General features: G+C 38.2%; 1 pseudogene; it reads right to left on the bottom strand.

Annotated features, from left to right (window-relative positions):
- Window positions 1–1,249: 1,249 nt before the first annotated feature.
- On the bottom strand, window positions 1,250–1,643 carry LOC102273873 (V-type proton ATPase subunit F pseudogene; annotated as a pseudogene).
- Window positions 1,644–16,295: the final 14,652 nt, after the last annotated feature.

Raw genomic sequence — 16,295 nt, 5'->3', positions numbered from 1 at the left:
AAAGATACATGCACCCCAATGCTCATTGCAGCACTGTTTACAATGGCCAAGACATGGAAACAACCTAAATGTTCATGGACAGAGGAATGGATAAAGAAAATGTGGTACGTACATACAATGGAATATATCACAGCCATTAAAAAGAATAAAATAAGGCCATTTGCAGCAACATGGATGAACCTAGAGAGTGTCAGACCAAGCGAAGTAAGTTAGATGGAGAAGGAGAAACATCATATGACATCCCTTATATGTGGAATCTAAAAAGAAATGATACAACTGAACTTACTTAAAAAATAGAAAGAGACTCACAGACTTTGGAAACAAACTTATAGTGGCAGGGGGGAAGGGATAGTGAAGGACTTTGGGAAGGTCATGTACACACTGCTATATTTAAAATGGATAACCAACAAAAAACTATTGTATAGCACATGGAACTCTGCCCAATATTAAATGCCAGTCTGGATGGCAGGGGGGTTAGGGGGAGGATGGATAAATGTATATGTATGGCTGAGTCCCTTCACTGTTCACCTGAAACTATCACAACGTTGTTAATTGGCTATACCTCAATATAAAATGTTTTTGGTGTTAAATTTTTTTTATTAAAAAAAATAGTGAAACCATTTGGGCCTGGTGTTTTATGTTTTGGAATGTTATTAATTACTGATTTCAATTTCTTTAATGGTTATAGATTTACTCAGATTATCTATTACCCCTTGTGTGAGTTTTGGCAGATTTTGTCTTTCAAAGAATTGGTCAATTTCATCTTTTATCAAATTAGCAGTTGTAAAGTTGTTCAAAATATAGTTGACCCTTGAACAACATGGGGGTTAGGGATACTGATTCATTGTGCAATAATAAATTCATGCACAACTTTATAGTAGGCTCTCCACATTCATGGTACTGCATCCAAGATTCAATCAACTGTAGATCATGTAGTGCTGTTGTATTTATTGGAAAAATTTTTGCATGGTTCAAACCAGTGTCATTAAAGAGTCAACTGTATTTTTTAATTATCAGTTTACTGTCCATGGGATCAGTAGTGCTGGTTTTGCTTTCATTTCTGACACCAGTAATTTGTGTCTGCTCTCTTAATTTTCATTGATTTATTTACTTTTACCCTAACCAGGCTTGATTTTAATGGAAGAGCCCTGGTACCTGGAAGCACCTCACCTAGCCTCTCAGTGGAGTGGGAAGGGGCAGGGAATTGGAACTCAGAGGCTCACATCTTAGACAAGGGCTGATGGTAAGCCTAGGGAGAAGCTACATGGCGGTGGAGAGTCCCTTTGTGCAGGTTTTCAGCCATGAACATGCCCCTGGCCCTGCGCAGGATGGAGACATTGGCAGCATCACAGAGGTACTCCTTGGATGGGATCTCCAGTATGGCTGGAATGCAGTGCCAGAGGGCATCAAGTGCGTGCCTGCACCATTTCTGCAATGTACTGGTTGATAAGGATGCTGCTGATGTCATCCTGGTTTAGAAACTGCCGGAATGTGTCTTCAGTTTCACTGATGGTAGTATCTTTCTCCATCACCAGGAAATTTGGGTGGTGGTTCTTGTTAAGCACCCCTATGCCACCCAGTAGGAAGCCAGTCATGGTGTCCTCGTCTCCCATCACTGCCATTAGCTTCCCCCTCACCGCCATCTTCACAGTCAGCAATACTTTAAACATTTTACCTTATTCTCTTTTTGTTTGGATGGTTTCTGAAGGTAAGTCCAGTTGAATTGTTCTTATTCCTCTATAGGTAAGGCATTATTTTCTCTGGCTTCTTTCAAGATTTTCTTTTTATCTTTGATTTTTTGCAGTTTGAATATGATATACTTACATATCGATTTTGGGGGGTATTTATCCTGTTTGTTGTGCTCTGAGCTTCCTGGATCTGTGGATTGGTGTCTGTCTTTTATTTTTTGAAAATTCTCAGCTTTTAAAACTTCAAATATTTCTTCTGTTCCTTTCTCTCTTTCTGCTCCTTTCAGTATTGATATTACACACATGATATTACCCTTTTGTAACTGTCCCACAGTCCTTGAACATTCTGCTCAGTCTTTTTCATTCGTTTCTGTTTGTTTCTCAGTTTTGAAAGTTTCTATTGATATATCCTTAAGTTAACTTATTCTTTTCTTTATGAATCCATCAAATACATTCATCATTTCTGTTACAGTGTTTTTGATTTCTAGCATTTTCTTTTGATTCTTTCTTAAAGTTCCATCTTCTTACCTTCCCTATCTTTTCTTGCATTTGTCTACTGTTCCTTTGGGAACACTTAGCATATTAATCATAGTTATTTTAAATTCTCAGTCTGATAATTCCAAACTCTCTGCCATATCTGAGTCTGGTTCTGATGCTTCCTTTGTTCACTCAGATTGTGCTTTTTGTCTTTTTGTATGACTTGTGATTTTTAAAAATTGAAAGCCAAACATGATGTATTGGGTAAAAGGATCTGAGGGAGTGTGAGGTTTAAATTTATCTGACTAGGAAGGAGTAGGCTGTGTACACTTTTTGCTGTAATTGTGATGTCAGAGGCTAAAATTTCCTCTAGTGTTATGGCTTTTTCTCTCTTTATCTCTCCAGTTTGGAGGGCAGGAGTTTGCCAAGGAGCTCCATTCTCTGTTGAATACAAGAATTGTTGATTTTTTCCTTGAGAACAGTTGTTTTCTTGTTGTGAGCTCTTTATATGTCAGACCTAAAACTGGAAGTCAGAAACATCTCTTAAGAGCAGATTTTCTATTCTGACTTAACAAGTGGATTTCAGTTGCAACCTTTTTAGGTGGGAGGGGACTTGGCCTTAAATTTTCAATTTAATTCCTATTTTCTATATTCTCCAATGTATTGTTGATTGTAGGTTTTGGCTTGCTGCTGTTGAGCTCTAGATTGCCAATGGCACATGTTAATTTTTGAAGAACATATTTTGACTTTTAAGCCATGATAAATTATTCTGAAATTTCACTCCCCAAAGTCCCCCAGTATTTGGCAGCATCAACTACCTCAGCATTGGAGACAAATGACTGAGCCTCTGAATTTCCAATCAGCTTTTTAGTTCCTTTGGTCTTAATCATGACCATATATCCAAGATTTATTTAATGAAGGTCTGAAAGCTCTTGCTTCTATTTGAAATTGCAATATCCAGGCATTTGGGATATTTGGGGCTTCCCTGATGGGTCAGCAGGTAAAGAATCCACCTGCAATGCAGGAGACATTGGAGATGTAGGTTCAATCCCTGAATCAGGAAGATCCCCTGGAGGAGGAAATGGCAACCCACTCCAGTATTCTTGCCTAGGAGACCCCATGGACAGAGACGCCAGGTGGGCTACAGTCCATGGGGTTGCAGAGAGTCAGACAGGACTGGAGCAACTTAGCACACAGGCATTTGGGATAGAATGGGAAATCATTTTTTAGCCTGGTTTGCTCTATTCTGTTGTGTTGGTAAATAATTTCTGCCTCATGGTAAGAGGTCTTTGTTGTGGAATGAATTGTGTACCCCTAAAGTCATATGTTGACTTTAGTCAAGATGGAGTCATAAGCACTACAACCCCCCACCCCCCCACCCCCTGCCATGAGACTATATTGGAGATAAGGCCCTTAAGGAGGTGAGAGAGGTCAAATTAGGTCATCAGGATGGAGCTCTAATCTGATAGAACAGGTGACTTTATAAAAAAGGAAGAAACTCTAGAGATTCACTTCATCTCATCTCATCCCATACCCCTATCCACCCCACCAGCAAGAAGATGGCCTTCTGCAAGACAGAAAGAGCCCTCATTAGACACCAAACCTGACAGAAGTTCGATCATGGACATCCCAGCCTCCAAAAACTGTGAGAAAATAAATATCTGTTGTTTAAGTCACCCAGTACATGGCCCTAGAAGACCAAGACAGTCCTTTGTTGACTAATGTAACTGAGTTTCCTGAGAAGTTTCAGCTTGGTGGAATCTGAAAATAAAGTGGCTGTAGTGTTGCCAGTTACTGTACTGTCTTCTCTAGGGGATTGTTGAATCTCCCTTTCCAGTACAGCAATATGATCTCATGAAGATTCCCTAGTTTTGTGGCCACTATGGGGTGTTAAAATTTGGTTTGAATTAAAGCATTAACTTCCAAGTTTTAAAAAAAAATCTCATCTCCTTTCCTTATCTTCAGGTGAGGCTTGAGTGGTGGTCCTGACTATGGGGTTTGAGATGAAAGGTGTTGGCAGGGTCTGGCTCTGAGACACCTCCTTCCTTTTTTAAAAAAAGAATTATTTTTGGTCACACCACGCCATATATGGGATCTTAGTTCCCTGATCAGGGATCAAACCTGGATCCCCTGCATTGAAACCATTGCATTTTAACCACTGGACCACCAGGGAAGTCCCCTTCCTCTTTCTTTAAAGCTTAATCCTCATTGTGGCTATTCCAGCTTCTCTCATGTTGACAGGCTGAAGATGCCCTCTGTGCAACAATGCCTAAATACTGATCTGCTTGTTGGACATATATCAAGGTTCTTCATGAGTCTCCAAGAAGCCCTACTCTTCTGCTGCTCTCTGACAGAAGAGCATCCCATGTAGCAGAACATCCTATCGCCTCTTGTTGCTAACGTGCCTCATCTGATAGCCAGCCTCCTTGATTGGGCTATTAGCAAAATTGCTCTAGCCAGGTAATCCTTGCCATGACCACTAGAAATTCCTACATTTCCCCATGCCAAAAGGGGTGGGGGGGAATTCAGGCCGCTCTATTGCCTCCCTGTCTCTTCAGCCATCGATTTGTGCTTAACCCTCTTCTTCTTTCTAACATAAGCACACAAATGAAACCCTACACTATGTTTAAGATTTTAATCTATATTCAAAGAAATCTTTAGGAATAATGAAGACTCCTTAAAATGGAGACCAATTAATGACCTGGTGTAATCATTTTTGTAAATATTACCTTATCCTCTAATTCTTAAATTGTTATTCAACATCCACAGGATAAATCTTTTGCTTCATTCAATAAATATTTTCTGAGCACCCAAGGTGCACAAGGCACATAAATAAAAATGTCCAAGACTGTTCCTACCTTCAAGATATTTAAGGAGAGGTTTCCTTGGTAGCTCAGTGGTGAAGAATCTGCCTGCCAGTGCAGGAGACACAGGTTCAATCCCCAGTCCAGGAGGATCTCACATGCCACTGAGCAGCTAAGTCTGTGGACCACAAATATGGAGCCTGTGCTGTAGATACTGGGAGCCACAACTACTGAGCCCGTATGCCTAAAGACTGTTCTGCAATAAGAGAAGCCACTGCAATGAGAAGCTTGTGCACCACAATGACGAGTAGCCCCTGCTTGTCACAAATAAAGAAAAGCTCACACAACAAAAAAAAACCTAACACAGTCAAAAATAAATAAGTTAAATTATTTTTAAAAAATATCTAAGGAGAGCTAAAACAGATACATAAATATTTTTAATCTCAAGGGAAAAGATGATAGGTGAAGAGAATGTTCAGTTCAGAAAATTGATTTTATAGCCACTGGAAAGAGAGTTTCCTGTTCAGTTCAGTTCAGTTTAGTCGCTCAGTCGTGTCCAACACTTTGTGAACCCGTGAACCGTAGCACTCCAGGCCTCCCTGTCCATCACCAACTTGCATAGTTTACCCAAAATGTCCATTGAGTCAGTGATGCCATTCGACCATCTCATCCTCCGTCATCACCTTCTCTCCTCCTGCCCTATATCTTTCCCAGCATCAGGGTCTTTTCCAATGAGTCAGCTCTTCGCATCAGGTGGCCAAAGTATTGGAGTTTCAGCTTCAACATCAGTCCTTCCAATGAACACCCAGGACTGATCTCTTTTAGGATGGACTGGTTGGATCTCCTTGCAGTCCAAGGGACTCTCAAGAGTCTTCTCCAACACCACAGTTCAAAAGCATCAATTCCTTGGCACCAGTCTTCTTTATAGTCCAACTCTAACATCCATACATGACTACTGGAAAAACCATAGCTTTGACTAGACGGACTTTTGTTGGTAAAGTAATGTCTCTGCTTTTTAATATGCTATCTAGGTTGGTCATAGCTTTTCTCCCAAGGAGCAAGCATCTTTTAATTTCATGGCTACAGTCACCATCTGCAGTGATTTTGGAGCCCCCTCAAATAAAGTCTCTCAGTGTTTTCATTGTTTCCACATCTATCTGCCATGAAGTGATGGGACCAGATGCCATGATGTTCATTTGTTCAGTTTTAAGCCTGTTTTTTCATTCTCCTCTTTCACTTTCATCAAGAGGCTCTTTAGTTCTTCTTTGCTTTCTGCCATAAGGGTAGTGTCATCTGCATATCTGAGGTGATTGATATTTCTCCCAGCAATCTTGATTCCAGTTGTGCTTCATCCAGCCTCGCATTTTCCATGATGTACTCTGCATATAAGTTAAATAAGCAGGGTGACAATATACAGCCTTGATGTACTCCTTTCCCAATTTGGAACCAGTCTGTTGTTACATGCCCAGTTCTAACTATTGATTCTTGACCTGCATACAGATTTCTCAGGAGGCAGGTCAGGTGGTCTGGTATCACCATCTCTTGCACAATTTTCCAGTTTGTTGTGATCTACACAGTCAAAGACTATGGCATAATCAATATAGCAGAAGTAGATGTTTTTCTGGAATTCTCTTTCTTTTTTGATGATCCAATGCATGTTGGCAATTTGATCTCTAGTTCCTCTGACTTTTCTAAAACCAGCTTGAACATCTGGAAGTTCATGGTTCACATACTGTTGAAGCCTGGCTTGGAGAATTTTGAGCATTACTTTGCTAGTGTGTGAGATGAGTGCAATTGTGCGGTAGTTTGAGCATTCTTTGGCATTGCCTTTCTTTGGGATTGGAATGAAAACTGACTTTTTCCAGTCCTGAGGCCACTGCTGAATTTTTCAAATTTGCTGGCATATTGAGTGCAGCATTTTCACAGTATCAACTTTTAGGATCTGAAACAGCTCGACTGGAATTCCATCACCTCCACTAGCTTTGTTCATAGAGATACTTCGTAAGGCCTACTTGACTTCACATTCCAGGACATCTGGCTCTAGGTGAGTGATCACACCATCATGATTATCTGGGTTGTGAAGACCTTTTTTGCACAGTTCTTCTGTGTATTCTTGCCACCTCTTCTTAATATCTTCTGCTTCTGTTAGGTCCATACCATTTCTGTCCTTTATTGTGCCCAAATTTGCATGAAATGTTCCCTTGGTATCTCTAATTTTCTTGAAGAGATCTCTAGTCTTTCCCATTCTATTATATTCTTCTATTTTTTTGCATTTATCCCTGAGGAAGTCTTCCTTATCTCTCCTTGCTATTCTTTGGAATTCTGCATTCAAATGGGTATATGTTTCCTTTTCTCCTTTGCCTTTAGCTTCTCTTCTTTTCTCAGCTATTTGTAAGGCCTCCTCAGACAGCCATTTTGCCTTTTTGCATTTCTTTTTCTTGGGGATGGTCTTGATCACTGCCTTCTGTACAATGTCAAAACCGCTGTCCATAGTTCTTCAGGCACTCTATCAGATCTACACTGTTGAATCTATTTGTCACTTACACTGTATAATCATAAGGGATTTGATTTAGGTCATACCTGAATAGTCTAGTAGTTTTCCCTACTTCCTTCAATTTTAGTCTGAATTTTGCAATAAGGAGTTCATGATCTGAGCCAGAGTTAGCTCCTGGTCTTGTTTTTGGTGACTGTTTTTGCCATGGTTAAGACAGCGGAATAGAAGTACATGTGCTCATCTTCTCCTGCAAGAACCCCAAAATTGCAGCTAATTGCTGAACAAGCATCAACCGGAGAATGTTGGATCCCACCAAAAAAAGATACCCCATGTCCAAGGGCAAAGGAGTTGCCCCAGCAAGATGGTAGGAGAGGTGAACAGAGTGTTAAGAAAATTAAAAAGGAATAAATAACTCTATTTTGATATATCCAGGAAAGACTTAGACAACAGGACATTTGAACTGGGTACGAGTTGTATATTCAGAAAAAGAAAAGGTATTCTAGATTATAAAACAAAAACATACAAAGAAAAAGCACTGAAATGGAAAAAAATTTGAAATTTTGGAGGAAAGATATATATAATATATATATATTATATTTATTACTGTGTATATAATATATTATATATGTAACCTATATCTATATCTATCTATATATATCTCTCTATATATATATAATATATATATTAGTGTATCCGTCTTTCATGTTAAAGTAAATACTGGAAATAGAAAGATACAGAAATAAAAAAGAAGTCATGAAGGAATGACAAGGAAATTATTAAGCTGTTGGGGTTTTAAACCTTTAAGCAGGTTTGTATAGCACTTTGCACAGAGTGGATACTGAAAAGATGTTTTAGCAACATGACTGCTAAATTCCAATTAATAGACATTAGAATAAAGAGTTTTGAAAGTAGCATTACATCTTTTGGGGGCTTCCCTGGTGGCTCAGTGGTAAGGAATCCGTCTGCAATGCAGGAGACATGGGTTTGATCCCTGGGTCAGGAAGATTCTCTAGAGAAGGAAATGGTAACCCGCTCCATTATTCTTGTCTAGGAAATTGCATCGACAGAGGAGCCTGGTGGGCTATGGTCCATGGAGTCCAAAGAGTCAGACACGACAGAGCAACTAACAATTTTACATCTTTTTATTTTTTTCTCAGTTGAGCAACTATTCACTATGTATGTCTAACCACCATGAGAAATACAAAAAATTGTAACATAATCTCACCCTACAAGGAGCTTAAATTTTATCTTTACCTTTTCCTGATTTGTTTTGTTTTTCCACAGATAGCAAAATAATTGATACTAATGAGCCTAATTCAAGGATAATTTATTATTAGCCACATCCCCTACTGTTACTGTTCTTCTCAGTCCTTTCATTAAGAAAATGTGAGAATAATTTCTGACATCATGTTAACCTGAGTTGGGACTACTGGAACAAAAAGGTTTTATTTTGGCTCTTTTGTCACTGAGAGCCAGAAATGAAGATAAACTAGGTATAAGAAAGTAGGTAAAATAAGGCCCCTTTAGCACAGATATTTTGATTTTAGCAAAATCCATTACATCAGCTATTCCAGATTAATTGTTCTAATCTTTCCTGCTGATCACCTTGGGCAAGGCCTGTTTGGACAAACTTAAGGCAAAGAGAGGCTTGTTAGAACAGTCCATTCTTCAGCAGATGGTAAACACATGCTATTTAACAATATCCATGCTACCTGTAGATGTCACTATACCCTCATAATTCTTCTCAGTGCAGTGACCTATTCTTTCCCCTCCATACCCCCCACCTCAGAGTTACAGGAATGAATATTTGAAGAGATGTTGAATTTCTGTTTTCTAAACAGAGCATTGAAAGGTGAAGTTTCTTGGAATGTAAAATACAAAATTGCAAATCAAGCAATCTCAGCGAAACACACAGACAGACAAACGTACACATACATGCACACATACGCATACACCCAAAGTAGTGCTTTTAAAGGTAGATAATTAGATTTACCACCTGTTTCATTAATCACTTGAATAACCTTTCAGGTTAGAAACAAGATCAAAGCAAGAATGTGACTACTGCCTCTCTTTTCTTCTCTATTTACAAATGATCTATAAAATCTTAGCCTAAAATTAAACAAAATCATGTTTCAACAACTGTTCTCTCATCAGATCTTAGAGTTGAATAAAATGGATTTCTGTTTTTTTTTTTTTAAAGAATGCGAAAATGATGCTTTCATGGATTAATTAATGGCAGAAGAAATTAAAAAAAAAAAAAAGATGCCTAGTTTTAAGAATAGGTATTTTTGCTTTGACAGCTTTTGCCTGAAAACTGGAACTGGCCAAAGCTCAAAAACTAGGTATGAGTGATTTGTTGTCCTCTGCACACAACTGTGTGACACAACAGTTAACATCCAGGCTGGGGAGCTGTATAAAACATTCATGAGAGCAGCATAGGAATTTCGGGGGAGCCAAGTACTCAGTTACATTACCTGAAGTCGAATATGAATATCTAAAGATCAGGAAATGAATGGGCATGGATGTTAAGACTTCGGTAGTTTTCACCCTCGGCATCAAATACTGGGCCCTGTATTTTGTTTATTGGGCGGTCGTGTCCCCTTTCATTAATTTGGGCCTAGGGATCACTTTATCACAGCTTGTAGCATACCAAAGTGTTCAGGTGGGAAAAGAAGGATACTCGGAAGTGATTTAGGTGTCTTACAAGGCCTAGATGGTCATCCGTGGCATAACTACATAAGGCAGGTCTCCTGCAGTGAGAGTAATGTGGCTGGAACTGAAGCAGCAAATGATCTCAGTTTTCCAAAGGCAATGAGACTTGGAGAAAGGGAGCTCCAGTTAATTAAAATCAGCTTTTCAGGTAGGAATGTGAATGTCCAGGTTATCCTATGGTTGATGCCGTTTGCCAAAGGGCACAGCCCCCAAAATTTCACTGGATCAACAGGAGGATTATGGAGTCATATTCTTCTACACATAAGCCCAGAAGAGAGAAAAAAAAAAATCAAAGAAGAGAGAAAAAAATAATCAAAAGTCATGTAGTTGGAATGACCATGGATAGGAAAGTAAGAAAATAAAAATGAAGTGGGGTGTGTAGAATGGAAAAGTTTGAAATAAATCCTATAGATGGGTATGGATTCAGACAAAAGTCAATAATAGCACAGTATAATTAGAGTCAAGGGTAGCGAATGCCAATGCTATGAAGGCCTTGCATTGTAGCTCTTTGTAAATATGCTTGGTACTCCTTGTTAGCAATTCCTTAAAGGGCTAAAACAGAATCTAACTCATCTTGTTTCCCCCATAGCACCCTAGCAATTCATCTGGCACCTAGTGGGTTCTCAAAACCCATTTATTTATTAAATAAACTGAAAGGGAATGCTAACCAGTGGAAAAATACAAATAGAATGTAGGTAGTTCTTGGATACCGTCAATAAAAAAGAATAGGATGTCAAAAACGTTTGAATATCTCAATCTAGAGGTTGTGAAAAAGTTGGTGGTTTTGTAAGATATTTGGAATGCAGAAGGGAGATTCAATTTGTGTATGAGAGATTCAGTTCCTTTGAGAATGTATGGGGATGGTCCACATTTGAAGGAGGAATATAAAATAAACTGAGCTTAAATCTAACTGGTTCGACTAGAACCCTTTCTAACACCATACACACACAAAAAAACTCAAAATGGATTAAAGATCTAAACGTAAGACCAGACACTATAAAACTCCTAGAGGAAAACATAGGCAAAACACTCTCTGACATAAATCACAGCAGGATCCTCTATGACCCACCTCCCAGAGTATTGGAAATAAAAGCAAAAATAAACAAATGGGACCTAATTAAACTTAAAAGCGTTTGCACAATGAAGGAAACTATAAGCAAGGTGAAAAGACAGCCTTCAGAATGGGAGAAAATAATAGCAAATGAAGCAACTGACAAAGAATTAATCTCAAAAATATACAAGCAACTCCTGCAGCAGCTCAATTCCAGAAAAATAAATGACCCAATCAAAAAATGGGCCATAGAACTAAACAGACACTTCTCCAAAGAAGACATACAGATGGCTAACAAACACATGAAAAGATGCTCAACATCACTCATTATCAGAGAAATGCAAATCAAAACCACAATAAGGTACCATCTCATGCCGGTCAGAAGGGCTGCTATCCAAAAGTCTACAAACAATAAATGCTGGAGAGGGTGTGGAGAAAAGGGAACCCTCTTACACTGTTGGTGGGAATGCAAATTAGTACAGCCACTATGGAGAACAGTGTGAAGATTCCTTAAAAAACTGGAAATAGAACTGCCATACGACCCAGCAATCCCACTGCTGGGCATACACACCAAGGAAACCAAACTGAAAGAGACACGTGTACCCCAATGTTCATTGCAGCACTGTTTATAATAGCCAGGACATGGAAGCAACCTAGATGTCCATCGGCAGACAAATGGATAAGAAAGCTGTGGTACATACACAGTGGAATATTACTCAGCCATTAAAAAGAATACATTTGAATCAATTCTAATGAGGTGGATTAAACTGGAACCTATTATACAGAGTGAAGTAAGCCAGAAAGAAAAACACCAATATAGTATATTAATGCATATATATGGTATATATAAAGATGGTAATTATAACCCTATATGCGAGACAGCAAAAGAGACACAGATGCATAAAACAGTCTTTTGGACTCTGTGGGAGAATGCTATTTGAGAGAATAGCATTGAAATATGTATATATCGTATGTGAAACAGATCGCCAGTCCAGGTTTGATGCATGAGACAGGGTGCTCAGGGCCGGTGCACTGGGATGACCCAGAGGGATGGGATAGGGAGAGAGGTGGGAGGGGGGTTCAGGATGGGGAACACACATACACCCATGGCTGATTCACGTCAATGTATGGCAAAAACCACTACAATCTTGTAAAGTAATTAGCCTCCAAATAAAATAAATAAATTAAAAAAAAAATCTAGCTGGTTTGAAAGATAAGATGTTAGGAAAGAAGCTGAAGATGCAGATTGGGGATTCCTAGGTGGAGAGAACAGATGTAAATCTTCAGAATGAATGGGTCCCCTGAGGAAATGTGTATAACATATATGAAGGTCAAAAACTAAAGATTTTAGGATATCTGGATTCAGCAGGTGGGAGAAGAAGGTGGAATCTGAGCCAGCCAAAGAGAAAATAGTTTTATACTAGCTGAGAAAAGAAAATTGTCAAAAGGAAACCATAGTACTACAGTAATAAACAACATATAATGAAGAATCTAGATGGGTAACTTAAAAATGGCAAGCAAACCCCTTTACTAATTTTTTTTCAACAGGTCTTAGGTTGCCTAAGAGAACTTCCTTACTGTGATATATTACATTTGTAAGTTAGATATTTTGATAGTTCCCTCAGGAATGAGTTGGCGGCGGGGTGGGGGTAGGTTAGTATGATAAGTGGTGAGGAAATGGAAACCACATATACAGAGTGTGTAAATGAAAGATCTCTGAATAGATGGATCATGTAAGGTCAAGGTATAAGATTCTTTTTTTTTTTTTTTTCCTACTCCACAGTACTTTCCTTCTCCATGGACGACTGAACCAGAACTGAAAAGGAAGATACAGCACTAAAACATTTATCCATGATTTTACATTAAGAGAAGATAAATATTTATTTAGTTCAAAGGTTTTTATACCTCATTTTTTTTTTTTGGCAGGGGGAGTATAGTAGGGCTGTTCTAAGTCTTTTGAAAGCTATGCTCCCCAACCACCAGCCACCCAGAGGAAAGTGCACATTGACACTGAAACTTACCTGAAATTAGGGAAGATCTACAAATCCCTTCCAAAGAGCCCAGTGTAAGAAGCCCTAATGTAGCAGACAGCCTATGAATTCCTTGACCTGACACTTAAATTAAGAAGAGCATAATAGGATGAGGAGTCCTGAGACCTAGTTTCATTTCTCCCAGTTCGACTGTGTTATCATGAAAAAAATACTATGATCTTCCTAAAAGTCATGAGTCTAAATTATCTTTTAGGTCCCTTTTAGTTAAACCTGTTACATGCTATGTTTCTACTTAAAAAGCCAATAAACAGCATCATCACTGAATTAATTCTTTTCTATTTGTATTCCTAATTTTATCTTTAAGTTTCTTCTCACAAAAAGCAACAGACCATTTTACAGATTATGAGATATATATATTTCAATTTATGCTTACCAAATATTTAGAAGACAGGTGCTAATTGCATTCTAACCCCTATATGAACACCAGCTGCTCCTAAATAACATTTTAGTCTGAGTATAACTTTTAGATCTTATCTTATTTTCTACTAATTTTGATTTTTATAAAAACAAGGAAACAACCTTGCAGCTTGGAATACAATAAAAGCAGGTCACTTGCACCAGGGGAATGATCCAACTGAACTTCTTAGGAAAGTTAGATCATTGTTTCTTTTGAACATTTGGAAGTTCTTCTGCAAAACAAGAATTGAAAGAAGTCAAACTGACTTCTTCACAGAAAGGTAGAGCTTAGTAGCAGGAGAGTGGCAGGGTAAAATGAAGGTGCTCAAGAGTAGAGAAAGAGAAGAGATGAAGCACTCAGAAGTGACAGGAGAATGAGTCGAGGACAAGCTAGTTGGAGTTCTGCTCCATTTGATACTGTACATGTGGGTATCCCAGAAGCGTCTGCCCCATAAAGAATGCAAGGCAGCTTTATCTCTAGTCCAGACTACTAAACCTCCAGATTTTTAGAATCCAAATCCTGATTATCTTGGAGGAAAAGGAAAGAAGAGTTATCTGGTTGTTTTCAAACTCAATTTCCCCTTTAGAGTCACTAAGAAAAAATTTCAGGAAGGTGTCTGTCTTTCAAAGGAACACTTTTCTAGAACCTTCTAAAGAGGCATCTGGGGCAAATATAGTTTATGGAACTAGTGGGACTGGATGCTTATCTGTATAAGCATCTGCAAAGGGAATATTGAAGTTAGTAGAGTTAATTTTAATGAGGAGTCCAAATTTTTAGATTGCATTTCAAAAAATGGGGGGAAATATTTGAATGTTGAAAATCAACAGCAGAAGACTCTTACTCCTAAACACTATTTCAAAAGCCCCAAAAAGATCACATAACTATGGATTTAAAAATACTTAAGGCATGAAGTTGAACTACAGTAGAGAACCAGGAGAATTGTACCCCTGCACTGCTACTTGATTTTAAAACTCACCATAATTGCTTGCAAAAGGCGGAGGCAGCAGCCATGTAATGGTACCGTAGAGATAGCAAATAATAACCATCTAGAAGATTAAAAAAAAACCAACAAAAAAAACCAAACACAAACATTACTGAATTTGATTCAACAAGTATTTAAAAGCCCATGTTCTTGATATAAAAAATATTCAGCTCTTTTCAGTACATCTCATAAGCTGCTCTGGAATGTGCAACTGTTGTTTTTGTCCCTATAGAGCTTCAGCATGGTGGATGGAGACAACTATCTTATTTGCAAAGTCTGGATCTTCATACAAGAAAACAAAATTGAGACTGGCACATGACATTCATTAATCCTCTCAACCTCACCTGAAGTTTCAGAATTTTAGCTGAACAATATGAGATCCTTAGTAGTTTAAATATCAGTTTATATACAAAGACTTCAAAGAAATTCTTCCCTCCCTATCTTTTGTTGAGTTTATCCATTCATTCATTCACTCCATTTACAAGCATTTATTGAGGAGCAACCATGTGCCAAAAATATAACTGATGCTTTGAATACAAAGATAATTAGATACAATCCTGTGTTCAAGATGCTCAGAGTCTAGTTAGGGAGGTAGACAAGCAAAGAAATAAAGGATTATGTAATGAATTCTAAGGGAGTCACAAAGAGGGAGAATCTAACTCGGCCTGGGTGGGTTGATCTGATTCAGAATCAATCATTAGTTCAGTAATTGAACAGAGTGTGGTGCAAATTCAAGACAAAGTATTTTGGAAAATGTTTGGCATTCCTACCTCTTGTCTTTGCTTTTTTTTTTCATTAGCACTGTATGATAATTATTTCTTCTCATGTCTATTTTTCCCGCTAAATATCTTAAGGGCAGTTTTGGTTTCTTTATCATCTTTTATTCCCAGGGCCTATCACTGTAGTAGGAAGTCAATAAATATTAAAGAATAAATGAACAACAAAGTAGAAAGAAATTATCATAATCTAGCTTATAAATCATCAATCTATCTAATCTACCCTTCTATCTGTGCTGTGCTTAGTTGCTCAGTCGTGTCTGACTCTTTGCGACCCCATGGACTGTAGCCCGTCAGGCTCCTCTGTCCATGGGGATTCTCCAGGTAAGAATATTGGAGTGGGTTGCCATGCCCTCCTCCAGGGGATCTTCCCAATCCAGTGATCAAACCCAGGTCTCCCGCATTGCAGGAGGATTCTTTACTGTCTGAGCCACCAGGAAGTTACCTATGTCTGACTAGAGAATCTGAATTCAAGCAGAAGTACCATATAAGATTTCTCCTTTTGGTATTTTAAAATTATACATTAAATTTCTGTCATTGAACAGCTCTTTTCTTTCTTACAAACTATTAAAGAGAGTTTCTAATTTTATAATAAAGAATCGTGACATAGTGGGAAAATGTCATTGAATCTTAAACAGTATTGACAAAAACTTTTGAATATGGATATATATATGAAAACAGTACTGTGGAATTCTGAACACAAATTTTCATTCTTAAAACACTGTCTAACTATAAGAATATTCTATTTATAGGAAAGATTCCAACTGTGACATGGAAGACATGGGTGACAGAGTTTGGTACTCTGAGAAATTGATGATGCAACCCCATGTGGAATGGCAAGAACATCAGAAAAGGAGACAGAG

Source organism: Bos mutus, unplaced genomic scaffold (assembly GCF_027580195.1).
Source record: "Bos mutus isolate GX-2022 unplaced genomic scaffold, NWIPB_WYAK_1.1 CTG236, whole genome shotgun sequence".
Lineage (NCBI taxonomy): Eukaryota > Metazoa > Chordata > Mammalia > Artiodactyla > Bovidae > Bos > Bos mutus.
The sequence above is the reverse complement of the archived record's forward strand: the minus strand, read 5'-3'. Positions and strand labels throughout refer to the sequence as shown.